Source organism: Ranitomeya variabilis, chromosome 7 (assembly GCF_051348905.1).
Source record: "Ranitomeya variabilis isolate aRanVar5 chromosome 7, aRanVar5.hap1, whole genome shotgun sequence".
NCBI classification, from domain to species: domain Eukaryota; kingdom Metazoa; phylum Chordata; class Amphibia; order Anura; family Dendrobatidae; genus Ranitomeya; species Ranitomeya variabilis.
In genome coordinates this window covers 68,799,115-68,816,195 of record NC_135238.1, presented here as the reverse complement: position 1 = coordinate 68,816,195, position 17,081 = coordinate 68,799,115, and positions in this window count along the sequence as shown.

Here is a 17,081-nt window from a genome sequence, read left to right as displayed (position 1 = left end):
AAAGCAACCCACTAGAGCGGGAACAGCAAGGTTGGCCCGGGCACAAGTCCCACAGGACTGCACAAAAGAACGCATATCCCGCGACAAGGAAGGCCACCAAAAGGACCTAGCAACCAAATCTCTGGTACCAAAAATCCCAGGATGACCAGCCAACACTGAACAATGAATCTCAGAAATTACCTTACTAGTCCATCTATCAGGAACAAACAGCTTCCCCACTGGACAGCGGTCAGGTTTATCAGCCTGAAATTCCTGAAGCACCCGCCGTAAATCAGGGGAGATGGCAGAAAGAATCACCCCTTCTTTAAGAATGCCAACCGGCTCAAGGACTCCAGGAGAATCAGGCAAAAAGCTCCTGGAGAGGGCATCAGCCCTAACATTCTTAGATCCCGGAAGATACGAGACCACAAAATCAAAACGGGAGAAAGACAGGGACCATCGAGCCTGTCTAGGGTTCAGCCGCTTGGCCGACTCGAGGTAAATCAGATTCTTATGATCGGTCAAGACCACAACGCGGTGCTTGGCTCCCTCAAGCCAATGTCGCCACTCCTCAAATGCCCACTTCATAGCCAACAACTCCCGATTGCCAACGTCATAATTGCGCTCCGCAGGCGAAAACTTTCTGGAAAAAAAAGCACACGGCTTCATCAAAGAACCATCAGAATTCCTCTGAGACAAAATGGCCCCTGCCCCAATCTCAGAAGCGTCAACCTCAACCTGAAAAGGAAGAGAAACATCCGGCTGACGCAACACAGGGGCAGAAGTAAATCGGCGTTTAAGCTCCTGAAAGGCCTCAACAGCCGCAGAGGACCAATTCGTCACATCAGCGCCTTTCTTCGTCAAATCGGTCAGGGGTTTAACCACACTGGAAAAGTTGGCAATGAAACGGCGATAAAAATTAGCAAAGCCCAAAAATATCTGAAGGCTCTTCACCGATGTGGGTTGAATCCAGTCATGAATGGCTTGGACCTTAACAGGATCCATTTCTATAGACGAGGGAGAAAAAATAAAACCCAAAAAAGAGACCTTCTGAACTCCAAATAGGCACTTAGACCCCTTCACAAATAAAGCATTATCACGAAGGATCTGGAATACCATCCTGACCTGCTTCACATGAGACCCCCAATCATCGGAAAAAAATCTAAATATCATCCAAATATACAATCATGAATTTATCAAGATAATTGCGGAAAATATCATGCATGAAGGACTGAAATACAGAAGGAGCATTAGAAAGCCCGAAAGGCATCACAAGGTATTCAAAATGGCCTTCGGGCGTATTAAATGCCGTTTTCCATTTGTTTAATACGAACAAGATTATATGCCCCTCGAAGGTCAATCTTAGTAAACCAACTGGCCCCCTTAATCCGAGCAAACAAATTAGAAAGCAAAGGTAAAGGGTATTGGAATTTGACCGTGATCTTATTAAGAAGGCGATAATCAATACAGGGTCTCAAGGAGCCATCCTTCTTGGCAACAAAAAAGAATCCCGCTCCCAATGGTGATGAAGACGGCCGAATATGCCCCTTCTCCAAAGACTCCTTGATATAACTCCGCATGGTGGCATGCTCTGGCACAGACAGATTGAAAAGTCGGCCCTTAGGGAACTTACAGCCAGGAATCAAGTTAATAGCACAATCACAGTCCCTATGTGGAGGAAGGGAACTGGACTTGGGCTCATCAAATACATCCTGGAAATCCGACAAAAACTCAGGGACTTCAGAAGAGAGGGAAGAGGAAATTGACATCAAAGGAACGTCACTATGAACCCCTTGACAACCCCAACTAGTCACAGACATAGATTTCCAATCCAGCACCGGATTATGTTCCTGTAACCATGGAAAACCCAGTACAACAACATCATGCAAGTTATGCAACACCAGAAAACGGCAATCTTCCTGATGTGCTGGAGCCATGCACATGGTCAGCTGAGTCCAATACTGAGGTTTATTCTTGGCCAACGGTGTAGCATCAATGCCCCTCAAAGGAATAGGACTCTGCAAAGGCTGCAAGGAAAAACCACAGCGCCTGGCGAATTCCAAGTCCATTAAGTTCAGGGCAGCTCCTGAATCCACAAATGCCATGACAGAAAAGGACGATAATGAGCAAATCAGGGTCACAGATAAGAGAAATTTAGGCTGTACAGTACTGATGGTAACAGACCTAGCGACCCTCTTAGTACGATTAGGGCAATCAGAAATAACATGAGCAGAATCGTCACAGTAAAAACACAGCCTATTCTGACGTCTGAATCCCTGCCCCTCTGCTCTAGTCAAAATCCTATCACACTGCATAGGCTTAGGACTCCGCTCAGAGGACACTGCCATATGGTGCACAACTGTGCGCTCGCGCAGGAGCCGATCAATCTGAATGGCTAGAGACATAGATTCGCTCAAACCAGCAGGTGTGGGGAAGCCCACCATAACATCTTTAAGGGCTTCAGAAAGACCCTTTCTGAAAATTGCTGCCAGAGCATCCTCATTCCATTTAGTGAGCACAGACCATTTTCTAAATTTCTGGCAGTATAATTCTGCCGCTTCCTGACCCTGACATAGGGCCAACAAGGTTTTTTCTGCATGATCCACAGAATTAGGTTCGTCATACAATAATCCGAGCACTTGAAAAAATGCGTCTATATTAAGCAATGCCGGATCCCCTGATTCAAGGGAGAATGCCCAGTCCTGAGGGTCACCACGCAGCAGAGAGATGACAATTTTAACCTGCTGAATGGGATCACCAGAGGAACGGGGTTTCAAAGCAAAAAACAATTTGCAGTTATTTTTAAAGTTCAAAAACTGACACAGGCTGAAGGATAGAACCAGGTTAAATAGCCGAGCCAGAAAGACAATCAGTGGAAGCAGCTGCTGACTGCTAAATCCAAGGAGCAGCAGTACCACTTAAAACCACCGGAGGGAGCCCAAGAGCAGAATTCACAAAAGTGCCACTTACAACCACCGGAGGGAGCCCAAGAGCGGAATTCACAACAGTCCCCATCACTGATTGGCAGCTTTTTGCCTATGCGCAGTGCACACAGCAATCTGGCAATCAGTGGTGTGGGCGAGGTCAGCATTCAGAGAACTGATTGATCTGCAGCAGATATAATAGCAGTGGTTTTATAATAAATGCAGTAAGCAGCCCAGTAAGTCATACAACACTTGAATCAGGGTCTCTGCCTCTACATCATGCTTTCTCTGACATGGCGCAGCAAAAAGCTGGTGACAGATGCCCTTTAGTTTTTTACTTAAAGCGAATTGTCAGCAGCATTTTGGTAAGTAAACTAGAGGCATTGTCAGGTTGCCAGTGATAAACATGTTTCTCATCATAGAGACAGAGAGAAACAGATATGTTTGTGCCTTGGTGGTGGCCTGCAAGTCTCTCTATGGTTTCTCTGACTTAGAGCAGGAAGATAAGACTCTGCCTACAGTCCCGCCACAGAGCACAAGCATATCATTAGCTGAAGACTTCTAACACTGATTACACAAGAACCACAAGACGGATTTCTTCATCCCAGGTATCATTTTAATCAGTATAACACTGCCAACCTGACAATGCCTGTAGTCTACTTAGTAAAATCCTGCCGACAGGTTCGCTTTAAAGATGCTGGTCCCCAATCCAAATTCTGTAAGATTGAACCATTTATCAAACAGGTACTGTATGTGGCAATGTAGTAGAGGGGTCCTCAGACACCAGGACCAAGATGTGACCTCTTCCTATATATAGTTTGATCCAATTTATTTAACTTTTATTTCCATTAACCTTTTTTTTTCCTCTAGTGGCACCATGCTTATTGCTGTATTCATTCACAGCAGTGCCTGACACCTGTGGAGCTTATAATATTACTTCTCAACCTCAGGCAAGCAGACATAACAGCTAATAAACCAACCAGCATGTTTTTGGAGCACAATAGGGAACCTATGAACACAGGAAGGGTGTACATATTTCACATGCTAGTCCTCATGCGAACAATTAATGTGTTGTCCTAGGTTTGATCATTTCTGTGATTATTTTAATGAATTAATATTTTTTATATACATTAATACAAAGAAAAGCTTTTGTTCTCAGCTCAGACTGATGATTTCCATTCCATTCCATTTTGCTTGACCCATTTGTATAATGCACACCACATATATTGTATAACTTACTGTCTAATTTTACCCTAAACTGGATACTTCACATACCGTAAAACACACACAGAAACTGAGAGGAATTGTAATTCTCACAGCAGCCATTTTAGTAACCCCTTCCTGACATATGACGTATTTTTTAGTAATATGTGGGGTCCTTATGTTTGAAGCAGGTACACAAACTGAGCCTGCATTATTGCCGGCAGATGATAACTGTGCTATTCAGCCATCATTTGCCTCTGACAGCAGCAAGTGAAGCTGAACTTCACCAGCTGCTTCTAACTTCTTAAATTCTGCTGTAAATCTCTTATGGCGGCATTAAAACACAACTCTTGGTGACATTTACACTGCTCAGGGTGCATAGTGCCCATGTCCCCCTCTGCAACTCAATCGCAAAGTGCTAAAGGGGTGCTTTGGCTGCAGTGGTTCCCCTTTAACAAGATTATTCAAAAACCTCTTCACTCATATGATATTAACACCTCTTTACTTTCAAACAGTGACTGGGCTGTTTTTACTTCTGCCATTACCAATAGATAACATTAGCAATGTATATGTAAACACCCAAGAGCAAATACCAACAGTATATGATTGATACATGTACAATGCTTTGAAAAAGTATTTATGCCCCATGAGCTTTTCCACATTTTTTCACATTACACCCACAAACTTAAAGAGGTTGCCCATTCCTTTTACGTTGATGACTGTCAAAGATTGCAGCCAGGGGGGTCGGTTATCGGGAAATTAACAGTGAGCGTATGGTATATGCACCTCGAATTCCAACGCATTGCATACTTGTGCATACCGCCGATGTGATCACCATGAACTCAACGATATCCCAAGACTACTTGCTGCCACCACCAGTCGTTTATACAAGCTGACTGGAGGCCTGGTTCTGGAAGCGTCGAGGAGCGGATCACAGAACTAAAGGAACAGAACTATTAAATTTTATATTTAATCCAAAATAATAGGCAGTGTTTTTACAAGAAACCTACACAAAAGATTTTACAAAGTAGACAAAACAATACAGCATATACATTTGCATGAAATAAAATGGAAAAACTAAAGAAACTTACTATACTGTTCACAGATACGATTCAGCCCAGCGTAGCAGAGCGCTTCACTTGAAAAACGTCCAGTGAATGAGAATCGTGCATATACTGATTTGTATCTCTCTACACGAACCCAGATCATAATTTTTCTTAAACTTTTATGAGCGCCTGAGTTATACCCACACCCCCTCTCCTCTCCTGCCATGATGATCTCACATGGGCCGAGTTGTGAGATGTCCTCAGCCCTTCAAGATTTTATTGCAGCGCCCCAGAGTCCTGGTCGTTGCAGTAATATCATTCTTCCACCAGGGGGAGTGATATTACGTCTGAGGGCAATAAAGGAGATCTCTTTGCCAGGTATCACAAACCATACACCACACTTCACACTCCAGTCCACCAGGGGGAGCCTTGCTCCTATTCACTAGGGCACTCCTCACAATTAGGTAAAACTGGTGGGTTGGATAGGAAGTTAGTCAGAAGCTGGCTGGGCTTCACCCAGACAGTTCCTGTCAGGCAGACAAAAGGGAAGGAGGAACATCACAGAGCTGCAGACAGAGAGGTCCCTGACAGGGGTGGGATCCTGTTAGAGGCCTAGACAGAAGGTCACGGAGCTGCGCCTGCCCCACGTGCGGCAGCATCCTAAGGAAGGACACAAAAGAGAATTGTATTGTAGCGGGTGAGAAACTAAGTCATAGCACAAGGAGAGGAAACCAGAAGGAGTTCTGCCCTGCAAAAGGCTGCCTCCTTCTGAGGCTCAGAATCCGGTAGCCGGAACACCGAGGGAGCAATCGTCTCCAAGCCTTGCTTCAGAGACCGGCAGGGCAGTCAATTCAATGTTGGCTGCCCGACCATATAACCAGGAGGCACGGTGGCAATTGTGGGGGCTGGGGCATCGTAGGGTCCTTGTAAAAAGCCTCAGGCCACCAGTCATATGGGTTTGTCCTATCCATACCATCTGGGGGACAGAGAGGAAGACATAACATCTAGAACATCTACAACAGTTGTGAGGACCTTACCGTGAAGCTCAGCAGGGAGGTAATACAACACACAGGCGCTAGAGGAAGGCTTCTGACTTCCACCTGGATAAGGGGACTCTGGATTTGCCTTCAGACTGGCTGGACTCTGCCTGCCCTGTGATCTGGTGCCCTGGACTGTGGACACTGAAGCCTTCAGTAAAGGTAAAGAGACCTTGTGTCCTCGTTATTCACTGCACCTTACATCATCCACCATCCACCACCTGCACTCTGGGAAGCCCTGGGGATACACTTAACCTGTGGGAAGGTATACCATCTTGCTGCCATAACATCACCCCAGCGGACCCCTAAGCAGCATCGGTCATCCTGACCGAATACCACAGGTGGCGTCACGAACACTATTCTTATAGAAACTCCTTCTTTTATTGGACGCCCCTCAAAGGGCCACAGACTGGGTCAGGCCACCGTGACATCCCTATCGAGAACCGAGGGACCCGGTTCCGAGTACCCCATTGCCCTAACGTGGAGGGCGCTCCATTATGAAATTCCCAACTTATGCATTAACGTCACTACTGATGATCTCAGAAGTTCAAGATCACCGCTATATTTTTTATTGGGATTTTACCATTACCCAGAAATCAAACATGACATGCTGTTTTCAGCGGTCTACCCACTATTGATTTGAGGCTTATAGGCAGGGGTTACAGATATAAAAATAAGCATCTTCTTCCCCGATTTGTCCTGAAGCTAAAAATGTATGTCCCATTGCTATTGGATCTATACAAGCCCTAATATTCATAATTTTCTTTCGGAGACATAAGTCTAAGTATAAGCATACCATTTTCCCTGGAGAGCACAAAGTATTTCCTAGGGACAAAATAAGCTCTATCACCCCTCTATTTATGTGTAAACAAATGTATCTTTATTATACAACCCACTGAAAAGCCCTTTCCTGCCTTAATTACCTGTCCAATCTATATACCTTTCACAGAATAGACATTCTCCTTGGTACTGCAGGCATCTTTTGATTCAAAGGGAACTGCCTGCATTTTAATTAGGATTGTTACTTCTTTTCCTCTCCAATCTATAAATCTCAGTCTTACACATTTGCCACATGTTAAACTATGTAATTCAACTACTAAAAGAGATTTGTTGATTGTAAGCCCTTTTTTTCCTGCTGCAACTCTGTGTGAGAGAGAAGGAGGGAGGAGGTGAATGCCCCTCTCACTAGGGGTTCAGAGATTTTAATACTTTCCATGACAATGATCTATGGCTAGGATAGGTCATCAATGTCTGATCGGGCTGGGCCTACACCCCTGCCGAACAGCTGTTATCGGTGTCCTTGGCCACCGTCAAAACGTACTCACTTCCCGAGTTGCTCTATCTACTTGTAGTGACCGGGCTTGGTATTGCACATCCGCCTCCTATTCAAATCAATATTAGGTGGATGTTTTGTACCCTGCAGCAGCCACTACAAATAGACAGAGCATATCGGCAAGTGAGTACTTCTTGCTGGTGACCGTTGCCGCCGACACTAATAACAGCAGGTCGGCAGGATTGTCGGACCCTGGCCGATCAGACATTGATGACCTATCCTAAAGAGAGGTCATCAATGTAAAAGTATTTTATTTGGATTTTAGGTGATATACCAACACAAAGTAGCACCTATTTGTGATGTGAAAGGCAAATGATACTTGGTTTTCTAAATACATTAAATATATAAATCTGAATATTTTGATGTGCATTTGTATTGTGGTTTCCTTGCAGGATTTGATTTAATGCAGCATTAAAATCTTACAGTATTTGGATAAGCTGACACAATTAGATCTGTTGTCAGGTTTTGTTTCTGAATTTCCTGAATACTTTCGGAGGTTTTATGACCTACATGTCCATACCACATGTGAATACAGTCTTTGTTTCTTTACTGATATTTGGTTTATTTAAATATGTATTTTCTTTGGTAAATTTGTTACCTTAGAATTTACAGCAAACTCTTCAGCTGTCATACACTTTAGGGACAGTAACCATCCTAGAAAGCAAGCTAGCTTATAGTCATCATTATGAAAGACTTGATACGAGTGCAGAGCCGATCTGATTAGTCAGATGCAAGTGAAGAACTGAATGGCCAGATCCAGGAGAACTGAGCCGATTGGGTTGGGCTGTAAGGAAGAAGACCAGGCTGTGGATGCTGGCAGTGCACCAAATTTGGAACTGCTGGGGCCGCGCCTCTTGATGCAGGGGGGAAGGAAATTGGAGATGGAAAGGACTGATGACCTGCTGGGAAGGGGCATGGTAAGTGAGAGGAAGACAGGGGGTTTTGCGTGGTAATACAGAGGGGGTTCCCTCCAGAGAGGAAAGAGAAGAGGGACCTGCTGCACCCGCAGGGAGAGGTAATCTGCGAGCTTGTAAGAGGGAACAAGGGCAGAGCATGCCAAGCGGAAGTGTGTTGTGCAGAACTCCCAATTGCAGAGCATGCCAAGAGGGAGATTGTGGTAAAAGACTCCCAACTGCAGAGCATCGTGATGGACTAGGGGCTCAACGGGTCAAACCGGTTACTGCCCATTGCCGCTAGAAGAGTTCACACAGATCTGTTGGACGGGGAAGCCTGAAGGTCACAACACCGGCATCAACCGCTTTCCAACTTTTGTTTCTGGAGACGTGATCAGCATTGGACTCGCGATAAGTGAAACAGTTAAATGCATAGACTGTGGCCTTAAGTTATCCTGTTCTTCGCATTCTTTAGCTCAAAATCTGCTTAACCCCTTTTTCTCCCTGTGAGCAGAATTCTTCCTGTGTTTAATAAAACATACCTCTGTTAACTCTTGCTCTGCGCCTCTGTGTTACTGCATCCATTTACCTGCTTTACAGGGCCAAGGTCAAAGGCAAGAGACCAGATCTGGGAGATCTGAGCCAAGCCACGGATGATAGAAAGACCTGTCTGCAAAGAAAGGACAATTGTGTGAGCAATTACCTACAGTGTAGACGCACGGTACAGAGTGGGGACCAAGGCTGTGCTTCAGGGAGCGAAGGTGGCCAGAGTGGCGAGCGCACCAAGCACCCAGTAACTTACCAATCTGGGACTTGTGGCCTAGTGGGTAGTAACGCCAATCCCCATTGGGGCCTGTGATGTTTTCAGCTGCCTAAAGAAAAGACAAGGGTGACGGGCACAATAGTGAAAAATGATGCCCGTTAGGTTGGAGCAGTCGGAATAAATGCTACTCATGAAAAAATCCCCTTAACTGTAAACATACACAGCAGTGTTCATACAGTGAAGAAAATAAATATTTAAAACACTTCTGATTTTGCAAGTTTTCCCATCTACAAAAAATGGAGAGGTCTGTAATCATTATTGTAGGTAAACTTCAACTGTTAGAGATAGAATCTTTAAAAAAATCCAGAAAACCAGATTGTATGATTTTTACATAATTAATATGCATTTTATTGCATGAAATAAGTATTTGATGCAACAGATAAACAGAACTTAATATTTGGTACAGAAACCTTTGTTTGCGATTACAGAGATCAGACGTTTCCTGTAGTTCTTGACCAACTTTGCACACACTGCAGCAGGGAATTTGGCCCACTCCTACATACAGATCTTTTCCAGATCTTTCAGGTTTGTCACTGGGCAACATTAAGTTTTAGCTCCCTCCAAAGATTTTCTATTGGGTTCAGGTCTGGGGACTGGTTATACCACTCCAGGACTTTGAAATGCTTCTTATGGTTTTTTAGGTCATTGTCATGCTGGAAGACCCATATTACATGGCACTGTGCACTTACTATTTCTCATTTTGCCCTTTTTGTCAAATAATTCTTCTGTTTTCCATTAGGTTTATGTCATCATGTGATTATAAACTGACTAGTTGAATCTTTCTAAGCTCTATGGAGAAACAGGAGGTCAATTTTCCCCATTTGACTCATCAGTCACTCTAATAGTCAATGGCAGAAAGGAGGAATGTAGCAGCTGGGTCAGGAATTGAAGAAAAGAATGATTTCTGCAAGGGGAATAGCCCTCTCCTGGGCTGATAGTCTACTCTTATATAGGTAGGTAGGATCAAGCTCTGATTAAAACCGTCATAGGCTGATGGATGGAGTGCTCAGTCAGAAAGTCTGTGTATACAAATATCAAAGTTTGACCATCACTTCGAAACAGAAAAACAGGTATGAACAGGTGCAAGCTAAGATGCAACTAACAAATTAAAGCATTCTGCTAAAGCAACACTCAAGTGGTTTAATGGGAAACGTGTAAATGTTTTTTTGGTGGCCTAGTCAAAGTCCAGACCTTAATCTAATTGAGAATCTGTGGTTTGACTTGAAGATTACTGTTCACCAGAGTAAACCATCTAACTTGAAGGGGCTGGAGCAGTTTTGCCTTGAGGATTGGACAAAAATCCCAGTGGTGAGATGTAGAGAGCTCATAGAGACTTATCCAAAGCGACTTGCAGCTGTTATTGCTGCAAAAGGAGGCTCTACAAAGTACTGACTTTAGGGGGGTGAATAGTTATGCACACTGAAGTTTTCCGTTATTTTGTCCTATCTGTTGTTTTTTTCACAATAAAAAAAAAATCAAATGTTCACAGTTATAGACATGTTCTTTACATGAACTGATGCAAACCTTCAAAATAGAAGTGAAATTCCAGGTTGTAAGGTAGAAAAACATGAAAAATATCAAAGAGGTGAATACTTTTGTGTGCCACAGTAAGTAAAGTAAGACAGTTGTTTTTCTCTGAAACATCCTGCAGCGCCCCCACTGCCGCAGGGCCGAGGGGTACCCGGTACCGGGCCTCTGAGTCTCTGTTCTGGGGTTGTCACGGTGGCTAGGCCCGATCCGTGACCCTGCCGAGGGGCGCGCAGTGTAAGATGTGTATAGGCGATGGAGGTGGTGATGCTGTAGTGGTGCGGTGCAGTAAATAACGAGGACACCAGGTTGCAGTCTCTTTACCTCTTTACTGAAGATCTCTGGGTCCTCAGTCCGGAATCCGGATAACCAGGCTGCGCAAGTCCGGCCGGTCCAATGGCACCTCCAGAGTTCTCTTAACAGGTGGAAATCTGCGCCTTCCTCCTAGCGCTATGTGTTGTGGTCCTTCCCTGCTGTGCTTACGGAAAGTCCCCACAACTGTTGTGTCCGTTTCTTAAGTTCCCTCACAACTCGATTAGATGATGTTCTGCTAATCCTCCGTCCCTCCCTGATGTTACGGTTGGAACGGCACCCGTATGACGGGTAGGCTCGGAGCTCTTCCGGGACCCTAGAGTCGCCCCTCTCCACAAGTTGCCCCCCAAGACTGCATAGGTGATTTAGTTGAGACAGCCCGCCTTAGACTGACTGTCCTGCCGTTGGTTTAGAGTATTGCCTGAAGCTGAATATTGTAATACTCCCTCGGCGTTCCGGCCGCCAGTTGTGCGCCTCAGTAGGATGTTGCCTCGGTCTTACAGCACGACTCCTACTGGTATTCTCCTTGTTGCTTTGATCTCGTTTCTCACTCAGCACAATCTATCTCGCGTCACACCGTCACCACCAAAAAACATTGCTTGCAACGTTTTTTGGTGCGTCGTTCCAGTCTTTTCTGACCGCGCATGCGTGGCCGGAACTCTGCCCCCGCCTCCCCGCACCTCACAATGGTGCAGCGGATGCGTTGAAAAACAGCATCCGCTGCCCCCGTTGTGCGGCGCTTCCACAGCTAGTGTCGGTGCGCCGCCACGTCGCATAGCGACGTGCAGCGCACGGCGCTAGTGTGAAAGTAGCCTTTGTGGGAGAACGTGCACAATTAGTGGCTGACTAAATACTTTTTTTCCCCACTGTAGCTTGCAAAAAAGAAGGCTAAGAGGAGACTTAATAGCTGTCTGTGCAGCGCCCCCACTGCCGCAGGGCCGAGGGGTACCCGGTACCGGGCCTCTGAGTCTCTGCTCTGGGGTTGTCACGGTGGCTAGGCCCGGTCCGTGACCCTGCTGAGGGGCGCCCAATGAAAGGGGTGGATAAATGGTGATGATGTGATGTGATGAAGTGCCGGTCGCGGTAAATAACGAGGTCACCAGGTTGCAGTCTCTTTACCTCTTTACTGAAGGCTTCAGGGTCCTCAATCCGGAATACGGTTAACTGGGCTGCGCAAGCCTGGTCGGTCCGATGACACCTCCAGAGTTCCCTTTGCAGGTGGAAATCTGTGCCTACCTGCTAGCGCTTATGTGTTGTAGTCCTTCCCTGCTGAGCACCACGGGATAGTCCTCACAACTGTTGTGTCTGTTTCTCGTGTTCCCTCACAACTCGATTCTGATGTTCTTCCACGTCCCCCAGATCTTATGGTTAGGACGCACCCGTATGACGAGGAGGCTCGGAGCTCTTCCGGGACTCTAGCGTCGCCCCACTCCTGTTGTTACCCCCCTGTGTCTTCCTAGGTCAATTGGGTGAGACAGCCCGCCTATAACTGACTGTCCTGCCGTAGGTTTGAAGTTTGGCTTGGAGCTCTATACTTCCTCGGCGTTCCGGCCACCGGTTATGCGCCTCAATAGGATGTTGCCTCGTCTTACAGCCCGACTCCTACTGGTATTCCCCTTGTTGCGTTGATCTCGTTTCTCACTCAGCACAATAAACCTAGCTTCTTGTCCTTTCTTGGGGTACCGCCGCTATGTCGTGCAGGCGCGGTCCCGTAACGTTCTCTCTGGTTGCTAGGCCTCTGTCAGGATCCCATCCCTGACAGGGACCCCTCCGAATCTTCCCCTACAACACCCTCTGCCACAAGGTGTTGCCTGGTTCCAACCCAGTCAGCTTTTTCTCCTAACTTCCTGCCTAACCCCCAGTTTTACCAGATTGTGAGGAGTGGCCTAATAAATAGAACCCTTAGCTCCCCCTGGAGGCCAGACTGTGAAATGTATTGGTGTCTGTGATACCTGGTCAGATGAACTCCTTCAGTGCCATCAGACGTACCATAGCCCCCCTTAGCGGCGGAGCAACAGTACTGCAACGACCAGGACTCTGGGGCGCTGCATCTGCAAATATCTGAAGGGCTGTCACAGTGTAGAGAGATCATCCTTATTCTCATTTACACATGGAAACACGAGAAGCAACGGAAAGAAACTGAAAGGGAGAAGATACCTAGTAGATATTAGAAAAAACTTTTTGACAGTGAGTATTATCAATGAGTGGAACAGGCTGCCATGAGATGTGGTTAGTTCTCCTTCAATGGAAGTCTTCAAACAGAGGCTGGGCATACATCTAACAGAGTTGGTTTTGCGAATCCTGCACTGCTTTGAGCAGGGGATTGGACACGATGAGACAAGGAGCATGCGCTTCCAAGAGGTTTTTTTGCAGCTTGCAACAAGCACTTCTCTAAAGGAAGGATCACTGTATGTGGCCAACCTTAGTGCTCCAGCACTTCTACTATACTGCAGAAGCAAAGCTGCTTCTGCTAGCATTATATGAAAGTGTACAGTTTAGTTCAACGGCTGAGTCATGCCATGGCCAGAAATTCAATCTTCAGAAGAGCAATACACCCAGTAAACAGACTTGTGACTACAGACTTGTGAATCATCAAAACCACAGTGTGTGCTGTCAGGATTTTCTGACGCTGGGAGCAGACGGTCACTGCAACTTGCATACATGCGGTGGGGGCGGATTATAATGAGGTCAATCTGGGCCGTAGCCCAGGGCCCAGTGGTGTGGGGGGGCCCTGGGCAACCGCTCAGATTGACCATCGCCATCAGGGCATCACTGCCCTGACTGGCGTATGGGCCCGATGGGCAGAGGTGGCCCACATCGGGCCCCATCTCATCTGCTCACCGGGCCCCTACAGGCGCTGCAGCAGTTTAACGCTATTGACATGTGGGCGCGTGCCCGCACGTCAATAGTTAACAGCCGCTAGCCAATCGGAGGCTGGCAGCTGACGTCAGCCGCAGCGTGCACGTCGCCGGCGTCTGATGTCATTGTCAGTCGCCGGTGAGTGAGCCCTTCAGCTGCGAGGAGGGCGCTTCGCCGAAGGAGCGCGGACAGGTGAGGAGAACTTGATTTTTTTTATTGTGAACGGCAATCCGGGGGGCCCGGGCCAGAATGCTGGACACACTGGGAGCAGAGATGCTGGACACACTGGGGGCAATATGCTGGACACACTGGAGGAAATATGCTGGACATACTGGGGGCAATATGCTGGACATACTGGGGGCAATATGCTGGACACACTGGGGGCAATATGCTGGACACACTGGGGCAGATTGCTGGACACAAGGGGGGCAATATGCTGCAGACACTGGGGCAGATTGCTGGACACACTGGGGACAGAATGCTGGACAAACTGGGGGCAATATGCTGGACACACTTGGGCAGAATGCTGGACACACTGGGAGCAATATGCAGGAGACACTGGGGCAGATTGCTGGACACACTGGGGGCAGGAAGCTGCACACATTGGGGGCAGAGATGCTGGACACTGGGGGCAGAGATGCTGGACACCGGGGGCAGAGATGCTGGACAATGGGGGCAGAGATGCTGGACACTGGGGCAGAGATGCTGGACACACTGGGGGCAGGACTGGAGACAGATGGGACAGGATTGGAGACATGGGCAGAATGTAGATACGGGGCATGATTGGAAACACGGGGCAGAATGAAAGACATGGGGCAGGATTGGAGACAGATCGTGCAGGATCATGGGGCAGGATGGATTCGATGGAGACTGATGGGGCAGGATAGGGAGATCATATGGGGCAGGATGGATACTCATGAGGGCAGGATGGGAGAACATATGGCTGATGCCAGGAATGAGATACACGGGGCCAGGATGGGGATATTATTATTACCATAGGGGCTAATTAAGGGATATTATTACTGCAGTGATGTATTTATTTTATTCTTTGAGGACACTGTTTTAAATGGGGGGACGGTCCTGTTACTGTGTAGAGTGACACTATGTTGCCTCTTTTTCTTCATGTGGTGTAATGTAGAAGTTGGGAAAAATTAAGTAATGTGTTCTGCAAGCGGAGCTCGAGATAACTGTGTTATTTCCTGCAGAGATGAGTCCTGGCTGGAAGAAGTGACGGCAGTCTGTGCTGGATGAAAGATGAAGGACTTCACCTAGAGACATCACTGGTGAGTAAGTGTTACCTATACACTGACACTATACACTGTATACTATATACAGAGGTCCTGTGTACAATGTCACCGGTGATCACTGTATTACCTCTACACAGACACTGCATACTAAGTACAGATCTCCTGTGAATACTGGCACTTATGGTGATAGTATTGTGTTTTATTTGTTTGTTTGTTTTCTTCCTAACTGAAGGGTAAAGGTACCTTCACACTAAACGATATCGCTAGCGATCCGTGACGTTGCAACGTCCTGGCTAGCGATATCGTTTAGTTTGACACTCAGCAGCGATCAGGATCCTGCTGGGATATCGCTGGTCATTGAACAAAGTTCAGAACTTTATTTGGTCGTCAGACCGGCGTGTATCGTCGTGTTTGACACCAAAAGCAACTATACCAGCGATGTTTTACACTGGTAGCCAGGGTAAACATCGGGTTACTAAGCGCAGGGCCGCGCTTAGTAACCCGATGTTTACCCTGGTTACCAGCGTAAAATGTAAAAAAAACAAACAGTACATACTCACCTTCGCGTCCCTCGGCGTCCGCTTCCCACACTGACTGAGCGCTGTAAAGTGAAAGTGAAAGTACAGCACAGCGGTGACGTCACCGCTCTGCTGTTAGGGCCGGCGCTCAGTCAGTGCAGGAAGCGGACGCCGGGGGACGCGAATGTAAGTATGTACTGTTTGTTTTTTTTACATTTTACGCTGGTAACCAGGGTAAACATCGGGTTACTAAGCGCGGCCCTGCGCTTAGTAACCCGATGTTTACCCTGGTTACCCGGGGACCTCGGCATCGTTGGTCGCTGGAGAGCGGTCTGTGTGACAGCTCTCCAGCGATCAAACAGCGATGCTGCAGCGATCGGCATCGTTGTCGCTATCGCTGCAGCGTCGCTTAATGTGAAGGTACCTTAAATTGACTAGATCAATGGATGTTTGACAGGTTATAGTTTCACACAGCAACTATTTTTCTGGAATAATCTGGTTCAGGTATATGATGACCCCGTTCCATGACCCCGTCACATGACTGGGGGGCCCACAGTGTCTGAACAGCCCGGGGCCCTGGCTACCATTTATCCACCCCTGACATGCGGTCACGTGTCGACTAGACGAGGGTGGCATTGCTCAACACAAGTGTATTGGGTGAGGACCCGCATGTCTCGTCAGAATGTGTCCTGAAGTATGCAAATTGCATACTTGTGGTCACATGACCGCCCACTTCCGGCCTTGGCAAATCCTGACAGCATTCACTGTGTTCACTGTGAGGATTCAGAAGTCTGCAGTCACATAGAATGATGGCAGACTTGTACCCCAAGCCTGGATGAACCCTTGTATAGAGACATATTAGGTTGTATTAGCGTGATGAGTCTGACTGTAGTGTGACATATAATTGTCTGCGTCTGTTACTAGATATGAGATATATTTTAAAAATGCACATAAGCAAATTAATTTGATTACGCTAATGCATTTAGACCACACAAATGAAGATTTAATAGAGTTTATGTATTCATAGTTTACTTGCAAATAGAAATATTCCCCATTATCTGCCAACATAAATTTTTTATTTATTTTTATTTTATTAAAGGAATTTATCCAAGGTCATACTTATGAATGTTTTATGAATTGCAAGTGACAGCCTTTCAAAGGCCTCAATGTCCTTTTACGCAAACTTCATGCAGTTGGGTTGTGTATGGAGAAAAAGATTAAATGAAATAATACATAAAAGTGTACTAACTGTATGAAATAAGCTTAAACTAGAATCAGCCAGTCAGACAGTAATTTTTAGGACCATTATTGCAGGGGGACGTGTACTCTAAATTGTTTGTCCTGCATTGCCAAATAGGGTTGACACCCCAGGTGTCACGA